The 24,670-nt window shown below is 43.6% G+C and overlaps 1 protein-coding gene and 1 non-coding gene across 3 annotated transcripts in view; both read right to left on the reverse strand.

Moving 5' to 3' along the window:
- Positions 1-24,670, reverse strand: part of DLGAP1 (DLG associated protein 1) — a 1,082,148-nt gene that overhangs the window by 991,483 nt on the left and 65,995 nt on the right. The window lies entirely within an intron of this gene.
- On the reverse strand, positions 5,371-5,508 carry LOC119929146. The gene has a single exon (XR_005451285.1). It is a non-coding gene; the product is annotated as a small nucleolar RNA SNORA7 (small nucleolar RNA).

The following is a 24,670-nucleotide window of genomic DNA, read 5'->3' on the forward strand; positions in this document are numbered from 1 at the left end:
CAAATCATTTCACAAATCTCATCAGAGTAGTTCCATGCTCTTAGACTTTTAAGAATTCATTTGAGGTATGAAATTGTTTTCCTGAACTACAACCAGGGAATACAAGTATGATTTCATTATTGTAGGATATTATAATGGTCTTATCAAATTTATAAGTTTACATACAGGGAAGAATCAGGTTTATGGAGAAAGCTATTTTGCCTATCCTCTTATTATAAGTTGTGACTTCCTCTTCTGAACTAACTGCAGGAATTGGCTGATCCCATAGGTATAAGAAAATTATTGCAGATGGTAGAAAAATTAACCAGTCCCCTCTATCCAGATTAATTTCCCTCATAGGCCCAGGGTGGATCAGTTTTTTGGGCTCCCCCAACCATCATACCAAAAAATTCCCATTAGTCAGATTCCTGCTCCACTCTGCAAAATGGAAGCAGGGGAAAACTTATAATGGCATTTATTTATCAAGTGCTTACTATGTGCAAAACACTGTTCTAAGCGCTGGAAACCTCACTTCCAGGGACAAGCCAGGCATTAGAAAGCCTTCCTCCTGTCAGACAAGTCTCATTTGAATCACCCCTTAACGTTTGTATTATTTCTAAATCATCATCATCAATCGTATTTATTGAGCGCTTACTGTGTGCAGAGCACTATACTAAGCACTTGGGAAGTACAAGTTGGCAACATATAGAGACAGTCCCTACCCAACAGTGGGCTCACAGTCTAAAAGGGGGAGACAGAGAACAAAACCAAACATACTAACAAAATAAAATAAATAGAATAGATATGTACAAGTAAAATAAATAAATAAATAAATAGAGTAATAAATATGTGCAAACATATATACATATATACAGGTGCTGTGGGGAAGGGAAGGAGGTAAGATGAGGGGGATGGAGAGGGGGACGAGGGGGAGAGGAAGGAAGGGGCTCAGTCTGGGAAGGCCTCCTGGAGGAGGTGAGCTCTCAGTAGGGCCTTGAAGGGAGGAAGAGAGCTAGCTTGGCGGATGGGCAGAGGGAGGGCATTCCAGGCCCGGGGGATGACGTGGGCCGGGGGTCGATGGCGGGACAGGCGAGAACGAGGTACGGTGAGGAGGTGAGCGGCAGAGGAGCAGAGGGTGTGGGCTGTGCTGGAGAAGGAGAGAAGGGAGGTGAGGTAGGATGGGGCTAGGTGATGGACAGCCTTGAAGCCCATCTGTCCCAAGGTGACCCTGAGGTACCGGCCATCTCAAGGTTAAAATCTATCTCGTGACAACCTGAGCCAGCGGGGGGAACTTGGTAGTGAGGGTGGGATACCGCCTCCACAACCAAAACTGCTAGATTGACAGCCCAAGCCGGGAATATAGAAGGTGTCCCTCGCCCCCGTGCCAATCAAATTAGGTATGGAGGAGGGGGGAGGGCAGAGATTAGATAAACTGAGGCCAGAAGCTGGAATGGCCTAAGAGCACAGGTGATAAATACCTGTCGCCTCTGACCTTTTGGGACCAGAACACGGAGACACTCAGCAGCCGGAGGAGCTGCAGCAGCAGCGGCAGCGGCCCACATGTCTTTCTCTGCCCAGAAGCCCAGATGCCCGCTCTGCAACCAGAACCAACACACTGAAGCAAGGGCCGCGGGACGGACGAGTGTCTCGTGGGTGGGACCCAGGTGCCCCACTGCTGATGGGAATCATGAATGGATTCCTCCCACGTAGGGAGAGCACATGGTGAGAGCTAGCCGCCCACCACGTGCGCGGGTAATGGAATGAATTCCTCCCATGTGGGAAAGTAAGTGGATTCTTCCCGAGTGGGAAGTGCACATGGGTGAGAGCTAGCCACCTCACCCATACACGATTAATGTATGATTGTGTTCCTCCTGTTAGGGAAGCTCGATTATTGCTAATTGATTACATTCCTCCCAAAAGGGAAGCTCAATCCATTGCGCCTAAACAACTACATAATTCTATTCACCTCACGGAATAAATTTTATATAAAACTCAAGCTTTCCATCCCTGGCCTCTCTCTCTCTCTCACCTCGCTGATTATTGAACGAACCAGTCCCCGAACGACAGGTGAAAATATCCCATAGTTCAGTTAGTAAAAAACTGGACATTAGCAATAAGAAAATCTCCTCTCCACTTCTCTGCTTTGACTGAGCCTTGGTCTACACTGTCAGATTGGGAGAACTGTGAGGGGAGAATTACATTGAGGAGCATTCAATCAATCAATCAATCGTATTTATTGAGCGCTTACTATGTGCAGAGCACTGTACTAATCATTCAGCATTCAGCATTCAATCATTCAATCATATTTTTGGGTGCTTATTGTGTGCAGAGCACTGTGCTAAGCCCTAGAAGAGTACAATATAATGGTAAATGGTAAATGGCAGGGAATGTGACCACAACAAGTTTACAGTCTACAGGAGGAGTAAGGAAAAGGCTTAGGAAATGGTAGCCTCTAGTGTATATTGGATTTTCCCAATGGCCATCGCTACCAAGTCTCCCTCTCTTGCCCAGATGTGCCCTTACTGTGGCAGAGAAATCCTCTCTATCCCTGGCCATGGGGGTGGGATAGGGGAGTGAGCAAATATGCAGGAGGGAGGGAGAATCCAAACCCAACCCTTGGAAAAGAAGTCAAGACAATCATAGTGCCCAATTCTCCATACATCCAGGACTTCACCCCATCACTGGAACATATCACCAGGATCTGGAGAGGCAGGTGAAGCAGAGGGGATCTCACAGACATACCTCCTCTGGGGGCACCCCCAGCCTCCTTTCTCAGGGTGCCCATCCTCAACCGACTCCTGAACACAGCTGAGTCTTCTAAATTCTGCCATTTTAAGAGTCTGTCACATCGGTACTTGGGCAGATTGTAGGCTGCCTGTGTGCTGCTACGTTCCTGGGGATGTGCTCTGCTAATAATAATACTAATTAATTATAAGAATAATAATGGTACTTGTCAAGCAGCGTGGCTCAGTGGAAAGAGCACAGGCTTTGGAGTCAGAGGTCATGGGTTCAAATCCTGGCTCCGCCAATTGTCAGCTGTGTGACCCTGGGCAAGTCACTTAACTTCTCTGTGCCTCAGTTACCTCATATGTAAAATGGGGATTAAGACTGTGAGCCCCCCGTGGGACAACCTGATCACCTTGTAACCTCCCCAGCGCTTAGAACAGTGCTTTGCCAATAGTAAGTGGTTAATAAATGCTATTATTATTATTATTTTGTGTTAAGCCCTGTTCTAAGTGCTGGGGTAGATACAAGTTACCCAGATTGGACACAGTCCCTGTACCACATGGGGTTCACAGTCTTAATCCCCATTTTAAAGATAACTGAGGCCCAGAGAAGTTGAGTGACTTGCCCGAGGTCACACAGCAGACAAGTGGCAGAGCCAGGATTAGAACCCATGATCTTCTGACGCCCAGGCCCATGCTCTATCCACTAAGCCACCTGTTTGTGTGTGTGTGATGTATATTTTGTGAGGTGGAGGAGTAGAGCCGATTTGTACTTCCCAAGCGCTTAGTACAATGCTCTGCACATAGTAAGTGCTCAATAAATACAATTGAATGAATGACTGAATGAATGAATAATGCCTGAGGGCCAGAGCTAGGCTCTGAGGGACCCCACCCAGTCTCACACTGCCATCAGCTGCTCTCCCCACCACAGGGCAGAGACTTTTTTTCTCCCCCTGTAGACTGTCAACTCACTGGACAGGGAACCTGTCTACCAACTCTGATATATGGTACTCTCTCTCAGTGCTTAGTACAGTACTCTGCATGCAATAAGCGCTCAACAAATATGACCGATTGATAAAATATCTGTCAAACATGTAGGGAAGTGTGAGAGGGTAGCACCAGGTATTAGGAACGTCTGGTCAACCTCAGTGCCACCCCACCTTCCTCTGATGTTGAGCTTGCATGGTGGCCACCTTGGTTCTGGTGGGCTACCGACACCGTAGTCATAATATCCCATGAGACAGGCACGTTGGTAGGGTCAGAAGATATGGGATTGCCATTGTAGAAGCAGTGCATTTGTTGGAGGCAGTCAAGTCCACCCCTTCAGCCCCGCTGTCCTTAGCCGAAGACCCAGGATTGAAGCTCTTTCTGACCCCAAGTGCATCCACCCTTTTTCTGACATCTTGTCTGGCTTGTCTTATGCTGTCGAGTCTGGAAGAGACACATCTCTTCCAGAACACCTTACCTCCATCTGCAATCCTTCCAGTAGTGGATCCCTAGAGACCTTTTGATGAAAATCCTGAAGTGGCTTACTATAGCCTTCTTCTTCATAGTAAACTCAAGTATCCACCCTCTGCTCTCTCCCACGCCACAGCTGCCCAACACAGGTGAATTATGACTTATAGCAGACTGCCTTCCACTCGATAGGAATGGAATGCCTCTGCTTGACTCTTCCTCCCGAAGCCAAGACCAGTAGAGTACTGGAAACTCTCCAGCTGTGATCCTGAGAGGGATTTCTGACACCACATGATGCAAAATCCAGGCAAATGAACAGCATCAGAAGGAGCCCATTGCTGGGTAGGGATTGTCTCTATATGTTACCAAACTGTACTTTGCAAGCACTTAGTACAGTGCTCAGCACACAGTAAATGCTCAATAAATACAACTGAATGAATGAATGAATGTTCCCTAAATCTTCAATCATGTTCTAGTCAAGATACAAAGCAAAAACACGTGTTGTGGCCAGACTGTGTATCTAAGGCATTAACAAAATTTCTCCTTCCTCTAGTTCCCAAGGGCTTCTTTTGTTTTCATAAGGGTCACCTGTTTGGGAACTAATCCCAGTATCAAATCCAGATAAAGCCTTAGAAAACAAAAGGGAGGAATCATTTCCAGAAAGCATACTGAATTTATCCAGGAGCCATGATCAAAGGTATAATCTCAAAGATCAAAAACTCTGTTGGTATGACCCCAGCCTATTGCTAAATGTGACACAAAGTGCCAGCAACAAACCTCCCTTTGATTCTATTAAAAACAAGCCTGCTTCCTTCAGGATTTGAGAAATGTGGACATTCTACTTTGTTTTCTATTCCAACCATGCATCTTTTGTTCTGTGCACGTTCAATACATAATCTCCAACTCAGTGATTGCAATTATACGTGAAATATATGAAACCCAGAAATAAAGATGAGGCTATAAACTTAGAGTCATTGTTGTTTGTTGCTGTCTTATGCTGTCGAGTCATGTCTGAACCATAACGATGCCATGGACACATCTCTCCCAGAATGCCCCGCCTCCACCTGCAATTGTTCTGGTAGTGGATCCTTTGAGTTTTCTTGGTAAAAATATGAAAGTGGTTTACCATTGCCTCCTTCTGTGCAGTAAACATGATTTTCCACCCTCAGCTCTCTCCTGTGCCTCTGCTGCCCAGCACAGGTGAGTTTTGACTTGTAGCAGATTACCTTCCACTCGCTAGCCAGTGCCCAAGCTAGGAATAGAATGGGCAGGCCTCTGCTTGACTCTCCCTCCCGAAGTTGAGACTGGTAGAGTACTGGAAATTCTCCAGGTGCGACCCTGAGAGGGAAATCATTACTGTTTCTCAACTAGCTACAAAGTAATTACAGGCTCCACTAAGATGAGGGCATGTACTATCACTTTGCTTCAGTCTCTGTGGTTCCTGCATCCTTAAACCAAATTCGAGAACACCTATGAGACCTAAGAAAAAGCCAAACAATTGTAGCTGTTGTAATCCATTTTTTTGTGCCTTTAGGAGTGGTCATAGAATCCATCCTTCCTCTGTTTCAGATAGAGCAGAAAATCTCCTTCGTTCCAAAATATCAAAAGGAGAAAACTTTGGCGACCCACATCAATGCTTAATAACCCTCATTATCAACAGATTTTTTCCTTATAGAAGCAGCACGGCCTAGTGGAAAGAGATCGGGCTTGGGAATCAGAGGACCTGGGTTCTAATCCCTGCTCTGCCACGTGTCGGCTGTGTGACCTAGGACAAGTCATTTAACTTCTCTGTACCTCAGTTTCCTCCTGTATAAAATAGGGATTAAATTATACTCCCTCCCACCTGAGCCCCATATGGGACAGGGACTGTGTCCAACCTGATAACCTGTGAGAAGGAACGTGGCTTGTGAGAAGCAGCTTGGCTTAGTGGAAGGAGCATGGACTTGAGAGTCAGAGGTCATGGGTTCGAATCTCAGCTCTGCCATTGGTCAGCTGTGTGACTTTGGGCAAGTCGTTTAACTTCTCTGTGCCTCCGTTATTTCATCCGTAAAATGGGGATTAAGGCTGGATTAGCTTGTATTTAGAACAGTGCTTGGCACATAGTAAGCGCTTTACAAATACCATTATTATTATTATTATTATTATTATTATTATTATTATTAACTTGTATTTATCCCAGCATTTAAAACAATGATTAAAATGTAGTAAGAGCTTAATGAATGTAACAGTAATTATGAATAATACTACTACTAATTATAACTCATAACACTTATTAGGTGAAGTTTACTTATAGGCAACGAACTTTGGAATGTATCCTCAAGCCAACATCCTTAGATATCCCTAGAGCCCAGTCCTGGGAGTTAGAGGACCTACGTTTTAATCTCAGCTCCACTATTTATCTACTGAGTGACCTTGGGCAAGTCGCTTCAGTTCTCTGTGTCTCAGTTACCTCATTGTAAAATGGGGATTAAGCTCCCTTGTGAGCCCCATGTGGGACATGGACTGTGTCCAACCTAAGGACCTGACACACAATAAGCCCTTAAGAAATACCATAAAATTCAAAACAAACAAAAAAAATCTATCGCATTAACCTAGGTAGGTCACTGCAAAAATTACCTAGTTATATAATCTAAATATGGACAGCCCACTTCTATTTTTAGGGGAATGGGTAAGGAGGAATTACATTGTTCCGCAGTTTGTTGCCCGTATCTTTAAAATCTGAAACCATTGACATGAATCAATAAATGTGCTATGTAGAGTCCTAGAATAAGCGCTTCAGAGAATACAATATAATCAGTAGACCTGATCTCTGCCCACAGGGAGTTTACAATCTGGTAATTATATCAATCAATCAATCAATGGTATCTATTGAGTTCTCACTAGTGTAGAGCATTGTACTAAAAACTTGGGAGAGTACAATCCAACAGAACTAGCAGACACATTCCCCACCCAAAGTGAGTTACAGTCTCGAGGGGGAGAAAGTCAGGGAAATAAATAAATAACTTATATTACATAATTCGAAGATATGAACATAATTTAAAGATCTTTGCTATTTTGCATGGCCCACCCTAAAGAACACAGGCCTGGGTATAAAAGGACCTGGGTTCTACTCTTGGCTCTTCCATTTGGCTACTGCGTGATCCTGGCAAGTCATTTAACTTCCCTGTGGCCCAGTTTCCTCATCTATTCACTCATTCATTCATTAATTCAATTGTATTTATTGAGCTCTTACTGTGTGCAGAGCACTGTACTAAGCGCTTGGGCAGTACAAGTTGGCAACATATAGGGACAGTCCCTACCCAACATCTATAAACTGGAGATTCAATATCTTTTGTCACACATTGAACTGATTAGTACAGTGCTTGGCATGTAGTAAGCACTTAACAAATACCATAATCAATAAATAATTTTCTTAACAGAAAGTATGGGTATAAATTAGGTCACCACACAATCACATTTGCCAGGTGCTACAACTGTGTTAATGGGTTTTTCAAATGAACTCCTCCTAGCCAAGTCAGCCTTAAACAACTCAGAGGTCTTCTCCATCTTGTCATTGGGAATCCTTCCCAAAACGTCATTTTGAGAAACGACATAATGGAATCTCTTTAGCTTCCTTGGGACGCAAAGATTGATTTCATATTAAGTGGATTGCATGTCAACAATGTAGCATAAATCTATAGAGCATTTACTTTCTGTGATGCACTGTCATAAGGTCTGAAGTAAATTCAGCCTATATCAAGGCCTCACTCCTCCAGAAAGAGTAGCAAATATATAACATCATTAATCAATCAATCAGTTGTATTTATTGCACACTTACTGTGTGCAGAGCACTTCTTAGGGATCAGAAGAGTACAATGTAAGAGAGCTGGTAGGCACATTCCCTACCCACAGCGAGCTTACAGCCTGGAGGTATGGACAGACATTACTATAAATAAAGTATGGTATTTATATAAGTGCCTTAACACTACCATATAAATATATATGGTGTAAAGGGAAAGGGCAACAGAGACAACTTTAGACATTTGTATAAAAGTATTGAGAAAAGTCCAATTTGTACTTCCCAAGCGCTTAGTACAGTGCTCTGCACATAGTAAGCGCTCAATAAATACGATTGATTGATTGAGAAGCTCTCTATGGATAGGAGACCAGAGCAGTGGAGAGAAAGGGAGGTAGAGAGTCAAAGAAGAAAAATTGTTGGACAAAGCCAGGAGAGGAGGAAAGGGGGAAGTTGGGGAAAGGAAATTGTAATTCCAGGTAAGGTGGTTTGGCAAACCTGAAATTCAAACCTGACTAATGGCTTGTTCAATTTACTAACCACTGAAGGGCATGCCTTGCCCCATTTTTTTATCCTAATGTCATCAAAGGATCATCATCATCAATTGTATTTATTGAGCGCTTACTGTGTGCAGAGCACTGTACTAAGCACTTGGGAAGTACAAGTTGGCAACATATAGAGACAGACCCTACCCAACAGTGGGCTCACAGTCTAAAAGGATAAGCACAATGACTTGGTACCTGCTGTTGAGGAGAAACTGATGTTGCCCTGGCAACTGCACTTATAAGAAGCAGTGTGGCCTAGTAGGAAGATTACAGGGCTGGCAGTCAGGTGACCTGGTTCTCAAAATTTTGACCAGGGTTCTAATCCCAGCTCGGTCACTCTGCCATTTGGGTAAGTCATTTAACTTCTCTGTGGCTAAGTTTCCTCATTAGTAGAAAAGGGAACAAAATGTTATTATTATTCCCTCCTTCTTTCATTCATTCATTCAATTGTATTTATTGAGCGCTTGCTGTGTGCAGAGCACTGTACTAAGAGCTTGGGAAGTACAAGTCGGCAACATATAGAGATGGTCCCTACCTAACAACAGGCTCTCAGTCTGGAAGGGGGAGAAAGACAACAAAACAAAACATGTGGACAGGTTTCAAAACCATCGGAATAAATGGAATTATTGCTATATGCACATAATTAACAAAAATAGAGTAGTAAACATGTACAAGTAAAATAAATAGAGCTATAAAACTGTACAAATCAATCAATCAATCATATTTATTGAACGCTTACTGTGTGCAAAGCACTGTACTAAGCGCTTGGGAAGTACAAGTTGGCAACATATAGAAACAGTCCCTACCCAACAGTGGGCTCACAGTCTAGAAGGGAGAGACAGAGAACAAAACCAAACATACTAACAAAATGAAATAAATAGAATAGATATGTACAAGTAAAATAAATAGAGTAATAAATATGTACAAACATATATACATATATACAGGTGCTGTGGGGAAGGGAAGGAGGTAAGACGGGGGATGGAGAAAGGGACGAGGGGGAGAGGAAGGAGGGGGCTAAGTCTGGGAAGGCCTCCTGGAGGAGGTGAGCTCTCAGCAGGGCCTTGAAGGGAGGAAGAGAGCTAGCTTGGCGGATGGGCAGAGGGAGGGCATTCCAGGCCAGGGGGATGACATGGGCCAGGGGTCGACGGCGGGACAGGCAAGAATGAGGCACGGTGAGATTAGCGGCAGAGGAGTGGAGGGTGTGGGCTGGGCTGTAGAAGGAGAGAAGGGAGGTGAGGTAGGAGGGGGCGAGGTGATGGACAGCCTTGAAGCCCAGGGTGAGGAGTTTCTGCCTGATGTGCAGATTGATTGGTAGCCACTGGAGATTTTTGAGGAGGGGAATAACATGCCCAGAGCATTTCTAAACAAAGACAATCCGGGCAGCAGCATGAAGTATGGATTGAAGTGGGGAGAGACACAAGGATGGGAGATCAGAGAGAAGGCTGATGCAGTAGTCCCGACGGGATAGGATGAGAGCTTGAACGAGCAGGGTAGCGGTTTGGATGGAGAGGAAAGGGCGCATCTTGGCAATGTTGAGGAGCTGAAACCCGCAGGTTTTGGTGATGGCTTGGATGTGAGGGGTGAATGAGAGAGCGGAGTCGAGGATGACACCACGGTTGTGGGCTTGTGAGACGGGAAGGATGGTAGTGCCATCAACAGCGATGGGAAAGTCAGGGAGAGGGCAGGGTTTGGGAGGGAAGACAAGGAGTTTAGTCTTGGACATGTTGAGTTTTAGGTGGCGGGCAGACATCCAGATGGAGATGTCCTGAAGGCAGGAGGTGATGCGAGCCTGGAGGGACGGGGAGAGAGCAGGTGCAGAGATGTAGATTTGGGTGTCATCAGCGTAGAGATGATAGTTGAAGCCGTGGGAGCGAATGAGGTCACCAAGGGAGTGAGTGTAGATCGAGAATATACACAAGTGCTGTGGGGAGGGGAAAGAGGTAGGGTGGGGGAATGGGGAGGGGGAGAGGAAAAAGGGGGCTTAATCTGGGAAGGCCTCCTGGAGGAGGTGAGCTCTCAGTAGCACTTTGAGGGGAGGAAGAGAGCTAGCTTGGCGGCTGTGTGGAGGAAGGGCATTCCAGGCCAGCAGAAGAACGTCAGCCGGGGGTCGATGGTGGGATGGATGAGAACGAGGCACAGTGAGGAGGTTAGTGGCAGAGGAGTGGAGGGTGCAGGCTGGGCTGTAGAAGGTGACAAGGGAGGTGAGGTAGAAGGAAGAAGCTGAGAGTGAGGCGTTTTTTCTGGATTCGTAGGATGACAGGCAGCCACTGGAGATTTTTGAGGAGGGGAGTAACATGCCCAGAGTGTTTCTGTACAAAGATGATCTGGGCAGCAGAGTGAAGTATAGACTGAAGTGGGAAGAGACAGGAGGATTGGAGATCAGAGAGGAGGCAGATGAAGTAATCCATTTGGGATAGGATGAGAGATTGAACCAGCAAGGCAGCGGTTTGGATGGAGGGGAAAGGCTGGATCTTAGTGATGTTGTGGAGGTGAGACTGGCAGGTTTTGGTGACGGATTGGATGTGGGGGGTGAACGAGAGAGCAGAGTCGAGGATGAAGCCACGTTTGTGGGCTTGTAAGACCAGAAGGATGGTAGTGCCATCCACAGTGACGGGAAAGTTAGGGAGAGGGCAGGGTTTGGGAGGGAAGATACAGAGTTCAGTCTTGGACATATTGAGTTTTAGATGGCAGGCAGACACCCAGATGCAGATGTCCTGAAGGCAGGAGGAGATATGAGCCTGGAGGGAGGGGGAGAGAGCAGGGGAGGATATGTAGATTTGGGTATCATCAGCATAGAGATGATAGTTGACACCGTGGGAGTGAATGAGTTCACCAAGGGAGTGAATGTAGATAGAGAACAGAAAGGGACCCAAGAACTGATCCTTGAGGAACGCCTACAGTAAGGGGATGGGAGGGGGAGGAGAAGCCCACAAAGGAGACTGAGAATGAATGGCCGGCGAGATAAGAGGAGAGCCAAGAGAGGAAAGAGTCTGTGAAGCCAAGGTTGGACAGCATGTTGAGGAGAAGAGGGTGATCCACAGTGGCGAAGGCAGCTGAGAGGTCGAGGAGGATTAGGATAGAGTATGAGCCGTTTGATTTGGCAAGCAGGAGGTCATTGGGGACCTTTGAGAGGGCAGTTTCGATGGAGTTTAGGGGATGGAAGGCAGATTGGAGGGGGTCAAGGAGAGAGTTGGCGTAGAGGAATTCCAGGCAGCGGGTCTAGATGACTCATTCTAGGAGTTTGTAAAGGAAGGGTATGAGGGAGATAAGGCAATAACTAGAAGGGGAGGCGAGTTCAAGAGAGTTTTTTTTAATGATGGGGGAGACGTGGGCATGTTTGAAGGCAAAGGGGAAGGAACCAATTTTAAACTATACTTTCATTTAGAGGCAGGGCTAATAAACCAATCTGTTTGTACTGTATCTATTCCAAAACTTAGAAAATGCTTGGTACAAAGGGGTTAACAAATACTACAATTAGTATTACCTGAATATTTCCTTCTTCTTTAACCTAGTGCATAGGTGGATGGAGGGAGAATAAATAATTTAAGTTTCAATCTATTTACTCTGAAAGATTGCAAACCTTTGCCAATCTAAGTTTACATCCATTCTGGTACTGTACATAAGTTTCCTTCTTCCTAACCCCGACTGACAATTTAGGGCAGAACACGAAAAAGTGGTAGCATCTTCAATGTTGAGGTGTATCTCCACTCACAAGAATCACAGGGCTGACCTAATGCTGCTTATAAAAGAATGTCCCAAACTCTTTTATGGGATGCTTAAGAAGCTTAGCTGAAAATTAAAGAAACAAAAAAACCTATTTTCACAGTTCTTAGGAAAATAGGAACAGTACTCTCAAGTTCTAGTCAAATCCATCTGGTCCAGAAAAATAGCATCTTTGCCCTTTTGGAGAGAATATTTTAACTAAATCAACATATTGAAGCAATCAATCATACATAAAGTTCACATTTTTCCTCTAAAAAGTTACTATTGCTTAAAGGCTGGTTCTATTAACCAACCCCCTGTACCATTCTCCCCTTGTTTTCTTGTCCCTGTCCCCCAACTACAAATCACTTGTAGGGTAGCCAGGAAACCTGAAGTGGAGAAGTCAAGGAGCTGGGGATTTGGCTAGGAACTGGGTGAGCACAGCACGGGCAATTTCAGGCAGCGGGGAGAGTAGAAGTGAGTTCAGAAGGGAGAGGCTGTGACTTCCAGGGAGACAAAGACGGAAGCACAGAGACATCTGAGTCCTTGAAAAAAATACAGCGTAGGAGAGGCACCCTATGATTTCTGCATGGAAAAGATGAGCTATTGGCCCAATCTGTGTGCACACACATGAAATAAAGTCTGTTGTCTTTCAATATAACCTAGACCAGATCTGTCCCATTTACATAGTCAGAGAGCAAATATTCTCCAAAGTGAAATTAACTTCTGCATTTGGGGGCTACAGAGCTGCTATTCCTAGTTTGAGAATGTCAGACTAAGAGGGATGGGAAATCAGTGCTTGGCACATAACAAGCGCTTAACAAATAACAATAATAATAACAGTAATAATAATTATGGTATCTATTAAGTGCTTACTATGTGCCAAGCACTGTTCTAAGCACTGGGGTAGATACAAAGTAATCAGTCAATCAATCGTATTTATTGAGCGCTTACTGTGTGCAGAGCACTGTACTAAGCGCTTGGGAAGTACAAGTTGGCAACATATAGAGACAGTCCCTACCCAACAGTGGGCTCACAGTCTAAAAGTAATCAGGTTGTCCCACGTGGGGCTCATAGTCTTAATCCCCATTTTACAGATGAGATACAGATGTGCCTTCTCTGAGGAACAGAGAAGTTAAGTGACTTGCCCAAAGTCATACAGCTGACAAGCGGCAGAGCTGGGATTAGAACCCACAGCCTCTGACTCCCAAGCCCATACTCTTTCTGCTAAGCCATGCTGCTTCTCTATTATTATTATTATTGGGGGTTTTTGAGGGGAGGGGAGATGTGGACTGAAGATTTTGTTTTTTTAGTAAAATGATCTGGGCAGGATAATGAAGTATGGACTCCATAAGGGAGAGACTGGAAGCAGGGAGATAATAATAATAATAATAATAATAATAGCAATAATAATAATATTAATAATAATATTAATAATAATAATGTGGTATTTAAGTGCTTTTCATTATTACTATTATTAGTAGTAATAACTAGTAATAACAAGGTCAGGCCACTCCTGTCCAAAAGGCCAGCCCAGATCTTAACAAATGTGGTATTTGTTAAGTGCTTTTTATGTGCCAACCACTGTTCTAAGCACTGGGGTAGATACGAGGTAATCAGGTTGTCCCACATGGGGCTCACAGTCTTAATCCCCATTTGACAGATGAGGTAACTGAGGCACAGACAAGTGAAGTGAATTGCCCAAGGTCACATAGCAGACAAGTGACGGACTCCCAAGCCCGTGCTCTATCCACTCCACCACGCTGCTTCTCAAGATCAGTGAGGAGGCTGATACAGTAGTCAAGGCTGGAAAGGATAAGTGCTTGGATCAGCATGGAAGCAATTTGGACTGAGAGGAAGGGTGGATTTTTGGAATGCTGTGAAGGTAGAACCCACAGGATTTCAGGACAGATTGAATATGTGGGTTGAAATGGAGAGATGAGCCGAGGACAATGCCAAGATTATGGGCTACTGAGACAAGGAGGATTGTGGTGTTGTCCACAGTGATGGTAAAGTCAGGAAGAGGACAGGATTTGGGTGGGAAGATGAGAAGTTCTGTTTTGGGCACGCTAAATTTGAGGTGTCGATGGGATGACCAAGCATAGATGTCCTGAAGGCAGGAGGAAATCCAAGACAGCAGAAGGAGATTCCACAGGAGAAGAGAGGTCAGGCCTGGAGAGAGACGTTTGGGAATCGTCTATATAGAGGTAGCAGTTGAAGCCATGGGAGTGGATGAATTCCCCAATGGAGTGGGTGTAGATGGAGAATAGAAGGGGACACAGAACTGAGCCTTGAGGGGCTCCAACAATCCCAACAATTAGTGGATAGGAGGCAGTAGTGGAGGCTGCAAAGGAGACTGGAGACTGAACCAGAGAAATAAGAGGAGAACTAGGAGAGGACAGTGTCAATGAAGCCAAGGTTGGATAATATACCCGAGAGAAGGGGATGGTCTACAGTGGTCAAAGGTAATTGAGAGGTGGAGGTGGATTATGATGGAGTAGAGGCCTTTAGCTTTGGCAAGGAGGCGGTCATTGGTGACCTTAGAGAGGGCAATTTCCATGGAATGGAGGGGCAGAAACCAGATTACAAGGCATTAAGGAGAGAATGGATATTAGGTTATACTCATACTCACCCATAGCAGAATTAGTCTTCACATACCCCCAAGGTGACAGAGAGTTACGGAGAATGTTTAGCCAAGTGATAAGCTTTCCTTGTGCTGGAGAAAGACAGCAGGTAAGAAGGGCTGGTTTCGTTGATCTTGTGAATCTCCTGAAATCGACCCACCCTGGTCTCAAACTTCCTAGAGAATTTTCCTCCAGGGGCTGCCCAAGTTGAAAACTTTGGATGACTTTTTCTCACATTTCTGAAGACATGTGCATTCTCCTCCTGAAGGTTTTCAATCAAACTTTCCAGAGAATTTCTCCAACATAGACCTGATCGTGTTAGCTGTCAATTGCTTGTGGGCAGAGAACATGCCACCTCTTAACTCTGCATTTCCCAAGCCCCTAATGTAGAGCACCACACTAACCCAATTCTTAATATAAAAACAAACAATTTTCCAGAAAAATGAAATGGTTATTCTGCACCTTAAAAAAAATGAAGTTATTAATGAAGATACTATAGATCTAGTTTCAACATCCAAGCACAGAACTTATATTTTGGGGCACAGCACTTAATAGGGAAGAAGCGTAGCCTGGAAGATAGAGCACAGGCCTAGGAGTCAAAAGGACCTGGGTTGTCATCCTGGCTCTGCCACTTGTCTGCTATGTGACCTTGGGCAAGTCAAATTATCTGTGCCTCAATTATCTCATCTGTAAAATGGAGATTAAGACTGTGAACTGCATTTGGAACAGGGACTGTGTCCAACCTGATTAGCTTGTATCTATCCCAGAGCTCAGAACAGTGCTTTTCATTCATTCTATCATATTTATTGAGTGCTTACTGTGTGCAGAGCACTGTACTAAGTGCTTGGGAAGTACAAGTTGGCAACATATTGACACACAGCAAGACTGTGAGCCCGTTGTTGGGTAGGGACCATCTCTATATGTTGCCAACTTGCAAGACTGTGAGCCCATTGTTGGGTAGGGACCGTCTCTATATGTTGCCAACTTGTACTTCCCAAGCGCTTAGTACAGTGCTCTGCACACAGTAAGTGCTCAATAAATATGACTGAATTGAATGAATGAATGAAAGTGCTTAACAAACCTTCTGACTCCCAGCCCCATACTCTATCCACTAAATCACGCTGATTTTTTATCCAAGTGCTTAGCCCAAGGATTAGCTCACAATAAGGATCACAGTCATCATTATTACCTAATAACAAATTCAACATCTACTTGGCTTGAAGGTCAATACTGTGACTTCTTTATATAAAGAAGACTAAAGAACTGTACTGCTCTTAAGTAGGGAAGGAGACAATTCTAGAGATCTCTGAGGAAGCCGTTCAGGATTCCTAAAATAATTAATGCAGCTATGCACTCTCCTACCATAGTCATACTTTGCTCCTCTGTTTTTCCAATTGCAAAATGAGAAGACTAATTAACACCCGCTCACTTCTGCGTGAATGGAGACAGTTTTTCTTTTTTGGAAGGTGCGTGGAGCTTCCAGGAAAAGAGTATTGCTTTGTAGTATTGTTCTTTGGCAACATTGATTATAGGTTCTAAACAACACCAAGATGGATTACTCCTCTGGGCAATAGTTGAGGACAGGTAAAATAAGGCCACCCTGCAGCCATTAATTACCAAAACAGAATTCAGTGACTAGCTGTTACCCCAAAGAGTTTACTCATATTTTTTTTCTCTTAATATCCCTTTGGTCTCTGAAGATGTACGAGGAATCATCTTTGAACTAAACACATTATCACAATGTTTAGGTAAGCCATTAAGCGTAGATAATTTTGCAATATAAATACAAACTGAGCAGGACAGATGGAAATATCCCCTAACACTTGACTCATTAGGCAGGACTAAGGGTTCTAATGAGAAGCGCTGAATTGACAGAACTGTGAAAAATCAATGCGAGGCAAAGAGCCCTGAATTATTCATTTCCTGTTTATGTGGATCTGCACAACACGAGTGGCAAAAATTGTTTTTAAATAACTGTCTTTGCTTTACTCTCCTCAGAAGTTCAGCTTATTCTGCTTAAAATATTTTAGTTTCAACTGACGCTGAATTCTACCCATGTTTTTTACACAGGGCATTCTTCACTTTAATGAAATCAGACATTCGTCATCCTTCATTGTTGTCTGTCTCCCCCTTCTAGACTGTGAGTCCGTTGTTAGGTAGGGACCGTCTCTATATGTTGCCAACTTGCACTTCCCAAGTGCTTAGTACAGGGCTCTGCACATAGTAAGCTCTCAATAAATACGATTGAATGAACGAATGATTCTGAATCCCACCCCTGGATTGGGATGGGCAGTGAAAGGTTGTGGAGGTGGGAATGAAAGGACAAGGGTAAATTTTTGTAAGGGGGCAATGCCCAGAACATTCTCTCTTCTTTGTCTGAGATCAAAAAGTCCAGCCACATTTGGCTCTCTCAATTCCAGCCCGCAGGTTCCTATCCCTCAGCCTTGAGCAGCTGTTCCCCAAATTAAACTGTCATCAAGGAACTCCTATGAGTATGCTTGATCACATGAGCCCTAATGTAGAATTTCTTCTCAACTAATTCAAATAAGTTGGCAATGTTCCTTGAAGGTACAATAGACAAGGAGCCTTTAAGGTTTCCATACAATTAAAAATTGTACGATTAATGAATTAATGATTAATGAATTAATTCACACGATTGAATGAATGAATTAAAAATAATATTAATAATTATTATTATGATAATTATACTTGTGATATCTGTTCAGCACTTCCACCATCAATGATATTTATTTATTAATTTATTTGTTTTATAGTATTTCGTTCATTCATTCAATAGTATTTATTGAGTGATTACTGTGTGCAAAGCACTGTACTAAGAACATGGAAAGTACAATTCAGCAACAGATAGAGACAATCCCTACCCAAGAAGGGGCTCACAGTTGAGAAGGGGGAGACAGACAATAAAACAAAACAAGTAGGCGTCAATACCATCACAATAGATAAATAGAATTATAGATATATAGACATCATTAATAAGAGTAATAAATACATACAAATTATGTACAAATGTAAATATGTACAAATATACATATTTATTACTCTATTTTATTAATGATGTGCATATATCTATAATTCTATTTAGTGCTGTAGTGGGGGGAAGGGGCTAGAGCAGAGGGAGGGAGTAGGGACAATGGGGAGGGGAGGAGGAGCAGAGGAAATGGGGGGGCTCAGTCTGGGAAAGCCTCCTGGAGGAGGTGAGCTCCCAGTAGGGCTTTGAAGAGGGGAAGAGAGGCAGTTTGGAAGATGTGAGAAGGGAGGGCATTCCAGACCAGACCAGAGGTAGGACATGGGCCAGTGGTCAACAGGTATTTGTTAAGTGCATAGTATGTGCCAGTCACTGTTCTAAATACTGGGGTAGATACGAGCTAATCAGGTTGGACTCAGTCTCTGTCGCACATGGGGTTTACACTCTTAATCCCCATTCAACAGATGAGGTAACTGAGGCACAGAGAAGTGACTTGCCCGAAGTCACACAGCAGACATGTGGTGGATCTAATCTAATCTCGATTAGAACCCAGGTTCTTCTGACTCTCAAACCAGTGCTCTATCCAAGCACTGTGCTTTTACCCTTTTTTAAAAAATAGGAAACTTTTTGTCCTCACCTCCAAGGAACTCAAAAACAATTTCTGGTCCTGTGCTGAGCTATTTCTCTCACTGTTTCCCTGCTTTGGTGGCTTTGTGCCTATTGTTAGATTGTGAATCTACGCGACAAGGGTTTATAATAGATAAGCTACGGAAGTTAGCTAATAATACCTCCATACTAATAATAATCCAAAAGCAAAAACATAATGAAGTATCATCAGCTAACTTCTCTAGCTTACCTCTCTCCCCTCCTTACAGTGCTCTGCTGATGGTAAGCACTCAATAAATATGATCGCTTGATTGATTAGAGGTTTCTCTCTTCCCCAGGCCAATTATATCTCTAACTGCCCAGACATGTCAGCTGTCTTCATTTTGGACCATTGCAGCTAGCCTCAGAGATTACTGGAGATGGGTGAATAGGCTTGGAGTGTCTTAAAATCAAGACAAAGTCATCAAAAGATGGGCAAGTGAGACGGAGCAAGTGCTGCAACTACCCAGGAAATCAGAATGAGTCTGATTGCTATGGAAATTGGCCATATTCCATCAGGGCGAACATTAGACTCATAATCAACATCGGGATGAATCGATCCAGTGCAAGTGAGGAAATCATTGGCATGCCTGGTTTACCACCTAATTCCTCTATTATTTATCCCACCTGTACTTTTTATCATCAATCGTATTTATTGAGCGCTTACTGTGTGCAGAGCACTGTACTAAGCGCTTGGGAAGTACAAATTGGCAACATATAGAGACAATCCCTACCTAACAGTGGGCTCACAGTCTAAAACTTCCATGAGGGTTGAGGGTAACTTTTTAAGCATTCCTCTTCTAAGCAGAGCCAACAGCTCTTCTATTCATAACTGCTGCACATTTGAATTCTATATCCTTCAAATTCCTACTCAGTGAGCTATGGGATCATAATATTAGTTTACTATGATCACCCCAGGTGATAGAGTTTTGTGATTTGAAGGGAGTCTCTGAATTGAAATGGTAGTACTTTCGCTCATCGTCTTGAGAAATGCCTATTTCTCCTCAGATGCCCCAGCCGAAGCCGCGCAAGTGGCTGAACTAAAGGGATTTCCCCACCTGACCAAGTCACAGGCCCTCTGACAAACACTTGAGACAGTTTCCTACAAATTTCCCAGCTGCCACCCCCCTAGGGGGTCAAGTTTTTGCCAGTGAGAGTCCTTTGCTTGCCCCTGAAATAGGCAGAATAAACAGCCCTCAAAGCAGCCCATGGAGCCAAAGAATCGAGCAAAGATATCCCCTTCCGTGGGCTGTGCTCAGGCGGAGGATATGCGACAGGGAGAAGGCTCATCCAGGCCCAGTCCAGGTCGGTGCCTGGGGGCCGGAGTCGCACACCATCTCTCTCCCCAGCTCCTCCGTCAGTTGCCCTCCCTTTCCATGACACAGTGGAGAAATTTAAAATGAGCGCTAAACAGGGATGGTGGCAGAGGGAGCAGAGGGGAAGCTCAGGCAGCGGAGATTGTACCCTGGAATGTTGCACAGTCATGGTGGCCATCATCATCAATCGTATTTATTAAGCGCTTACTATGTGCAGAGCACTGTACTAAGCACTTGGGAAGTACAAATTGGCAACATATAGAGACAGTCCCTACCCAACAGTGGGCTCACAGTCTAAAAGGGGACTAAAAGTGGCCACTTTGGGAGGGTGGATTTCAGGTCCCATCTTCAAGTATCCCAAGCAGGGGCCATCTTAGTAAGGTCAAGGCGGGGACCAATTGCCTTATGCATCTCTCGGGAGTGGCGAGTGGAGCTCCTCATAACTCAGGGGCTCTGGGGAGGCCACCCTATTGCAAAATTCTGGGGTCCTCTGGAGTCAACCCTATTAAACCCTGTGTTAATCTGACTGGGCCTGTTTTCTGCCTCCATATCTACCTTCCCTGGCCTGTTCTGAGTGTATGGATATATGCCTGAAAGAGGGGAGGAGCAACTTTATTCAGCATGCATTCACTCCTCAGGCCGCACTGCTGATAAAATTCACCAAGAGAGAAAACTTGTGGAGAATCAAGGGGCACTTGCAGGAGGAGAGACCCTTGAACGATGCCAGTGAGTGGTACAAAGTGGCATTTGTGGGAAAAACACGGGCCTGGAAGTTTGAGGACCTGAGTTCTAATACCAGCTCTGCCACTTGCCTGTTGTGTGACCTTGGGAAAGTTAATTAATTTCTCTGTACTTCAGTTTCCTCATCTATAAAATGGGGATCCAATACCTAGTCTCTCTCCTACTTAGATTGTGAGCCCCAGGAACTGTGTCCAATCTTACTGAATTGTATGTATCCCAACACTTAGAACAGTGTTTGACAAATAGACTCTCTCAGTGGAAAGAGCACAGCCTTGGGAGTCAATGGTCGTGGGTTCAAATTCCAGATCCACCAATTGTCAGCTGTGTGACTTTGGGCAAGTCACTTGACATCTCTGTGCCTCAGCTACCTCATCTGTAAAATGGGGATTAAGACTGTAAGCCCCACGTGGGACAACCTGATCACCTTGTATCCTCCCCAGCACTTGCAACTGTGCTTGGCACATAGTAAGCACTTAACAAATACCATTATCATTATTATTATTATTATTATTGTTATTAAATATTAAGCACTGTGTTTTTCAAATGCCATTATTATTATGATTGTCACTGTTATTATTACCTACAAAATTCAGGCTAATCCTTGCCCAGCTAGGAATCTTAACAATAACATTAGTACCAGTTGGATTTTTATATGGAATTTATTAAGCACTTACTATATACTAGGCACTGTACTAAGAACTGAGGTGGATACCTGGGTTCTAATCCTGGCTCTGCCATATGTCTGCTAGTTGACTTTGGGCAAATCACTTCACTTCTCTGGGCCTCATTTCCCTCATCTGTAAAATGGGGATAAGAGTGTGAGCCTCAGGTGGGACAGGGACTGTGTCCAATCTGATGCCCAACTGAGAGCTCCCCTCCTCCAGGAGGCCTTCCCAAACTGAACCCCCTTTTTCCTCTCCTCCTCCCCATCCCCCCCACCCTATCTCCTTCGCCTCCCCACAGCACCTGTATATATATGTTTGTACAGATTTATTACTGTATTTATTTTAATTGTACATATTTACTATTCTATTTATTTTGCTAATGATGTGTATATAGCTATAATTCTATTTGTTCTGATGATTTTGACACCTGTTTACATATTTTCTTTTGTTGTCTGTCTTCCCCATCTAGACTGAGCCTGTTGTTGGGTAGGGACCGTCTCTATATGTTGCCGACTTGTACTTCCCAAGTGCTTAGTGTGGTACTCTGACCACAGTAAGCTCTCAATAAATACTATTGAATGAATGAATGAATGAACTTGTATCTACCCCAGTGCATAGAATGTCGCCTTCAGACCGCACCGACGCATACAGTGCTTTGAGGGATTGGAGGTGGTTTGGCCTGACGGAGAGAATGTGGACTAGGAAATAAAAAGTTATGGGTTTGAGTCCCAGATCTCCACTGACCCGTTCTGTGACCTTGGGGAAGTCATTTGATCTCCCTGGGCCTCAGTTTCCTTAACAGTAAAATGAAAATAAGATGTGGGACAGACACTGTGTACAATCTCATAACCTTGTATCTACGTCAGTGATTAACATGTAATAAGTGCTAAAAATATCATAATTTATTTAAGCATATTTTGATAGACTCTGGGTTGCCTTTGTCCACTGGCAACTGGGTCCACTGGAACAGTTTTAGGGGAGCACTGCACTCCACTTCCTTTCTTACTAAATAAGCAAACTGTACATTGTACTTCCCAAGTGCTTAGTACAGTGCTCTGCACACAGTAAGCACTCAATAAATATGATTGAATAAATGAATGAATGAGCATAGGATCCGCCAGTAAATAATCAACTGAGTTTCTGAGAATTGAATTCAAACCAACTTTCTTGGCTTAGATGCCCAGAAAATAAACACATGGAGGATATTTTGGCCCATATCCACACAAACACACACACATTCTCTCTCTTTCTCTCTCTTTCTCTCTCTCTCTCTCACACACACACACACACATAACTGCATTTAAAAATACATAGTGTTTTCTGCATCTCTTTCTCACACACACACACACATATCTGCATTTACAAATACCTAGAGTATTTAGTGTTCTCTGCAATTGTGGATTTAACTACTTAGAAAATATTAGAATTTTTCAATTTCCCTAAAGGTTTTAGAGGTTTCAAGAAGATTTGCATGTTTATCTGAAAGAATCTGATCATTTGATTGTGTAGACCTGCACTCTTATTAGCCTAAGCCTGTTAAAGGATAAGCCACCAGATATTCCTGTGTATGTCCAGTGCTTAGAACAGTGCTTTGCACATAGTAAGTACTCAACAAATGCTGTCATTATTATTATGGTCCAGGTCCCATGGTTTCCCAAGAATATGTTATGATCATTTCTGTGATTCTGTCCGCTGACCATGAGGTTGTTTAGCCGCCACTAAGATCCAAAGCCCATGTGAGTCAGCCAGTCAGTAAGTCGATCGTATTTATTGAGTGCTTACTGTGTGCAGAGCACAGTACTAAGCGCTTGGGAGAGTACACTATAACAATATAACAGACTCATTTCTTGCCCAGAACAAATTTACAGTCTAGAGGGGGAGACAGACATTAATATCAATAAATAAATTACAGATATGTACATAAGTGTAAAGTCTGGCCCCTTCTGCCTACTCTCTTTAGTCACTAATTCCCCACCTTGCTCTCTTTGTTCCAACCTACAGCCAAATTTCTAAAACTTCTCCCCACATTCAAACCATTATTAAGGTCACATTTCCTCCAAGAGGCCTCCCCTTACCCTGGCTCGCTCTCCCTCCTTTTTCATTTATGCACCTGGATCTGTGATATTTAGGCATTTTATATTTGCCCAACCCCCAATCCCACAGCACTATGTACATAGCTTTAAATTACATATTATAAATTCCTTATTTATTTTAATGTTTATCCCCCCCTCTGCACTGTAAACTCATGATGGGCAACAAACGTGTCTGCTAATTCTGTTGTACAGTTCTCTTCCAAGTGCTTAGTGTGTTAGCCTGCACATAGTAAGAGCTCAAAAAATGCCATCGATTGATTGATTGGACTGGTTGACTAATTTTTGGCTTCCCCCCTGTGCTCATGCTGTGTCCCCCACTTGAAACCCCCTTCCTCCCTCCCTCCCCAAATGCCACAGATCACAGTTACTGCCATAAATTGTGCTGAACTCCCACCAACTCCAACAAGCCTTTTCAGATTAATTCTCTGCACCCCAAATTTTATGAATCAGACAGCTCTAGCTCTAAGTTTCAGCACTCATGTGAACGTGTTTCTTCAGTCGTGCATCTGATGATCTCATTTGAACCCTCTATTCTAATAGAGTGGAAGCTTGTGGGCACGGAGTTGTTTCACTTGCTTATTCTGTACTTTTATTCTCTCATTCAGCACATACCACTAAGTGCTCAATGAATGTTGCTACAACTGCTCCTTTGTTGCTGGAAATAAGTCCATGAAATACATTACAGTGAAGACCCCAAAGAAGAAATAGAGGTCACTTTATCCTTCATTCCTTTTTCACTTTTTGTAAAGCATCCACTCCATTCAGCTGAAAGGTTTGTTTCTGTATTTGAATCCGATGTTAACACATCTGATTCTTTCCGGTCCACACTTCCCTTAACAAGGATTTTGCATTCCCTGCAGGCAGAAGCTAGTGGACAAAATGTCAGGGGGCAAATATCATAAAAGAAACCAAATGAAGCTAAAAATATATTCCTAACTAAAATGCAGGGATTAATATCTCATAGAAAACAATTTCACTGATGTTATAGTAAATAAATGTCTCTTGACACTGACCTATTTGCACTGCAATTTGACATGGTCCAATCAACACGGGAGAGGCAATTTATCATGACATAATTATAATTCTGTTTGTGGAATAGTAGAGCACCTTTCTTTGCCTCAGAGAACCGCTGTAAGAATGGTTGTTGTTTTTTCCCTTTGGAATATCAGTTGTCGCAGAAAAGATTGAGAATGGAATATTGCTTTATATTAGTGGATATGCTCTCTGCCCTCAAGTCGCTTCCAGTCCAGTAGTGGGGAAGAAGGCACAAAAATAAATGAAAGTTGGAGGAAGGAAAGGAATATGAAGATATGTACCTATGTGAAATGTGGGGGGAGAATTTGCACCCAAGGGTTCAGATGATAACGTGCTGAAATCATATCAGCTGAAATGGTGGGAGGGGAGGTAATAAGATG

This window comes from Tachyglossus aculeatus, chromosome 5 (assembly GCF_015852505.1).
Source record: "Tachyglossus aculeatus isolate mTacAcu1 chromosome 5, mTacAcu1.pri, whole genome shotgun sequence".
NCBI classification, from domain to species: Eukaryota; Metazoa; Chordata; class Mammalia; order Monotremata; family Tachyglossidae; genus Tachyglossus; species Tachyglossus aculeatus.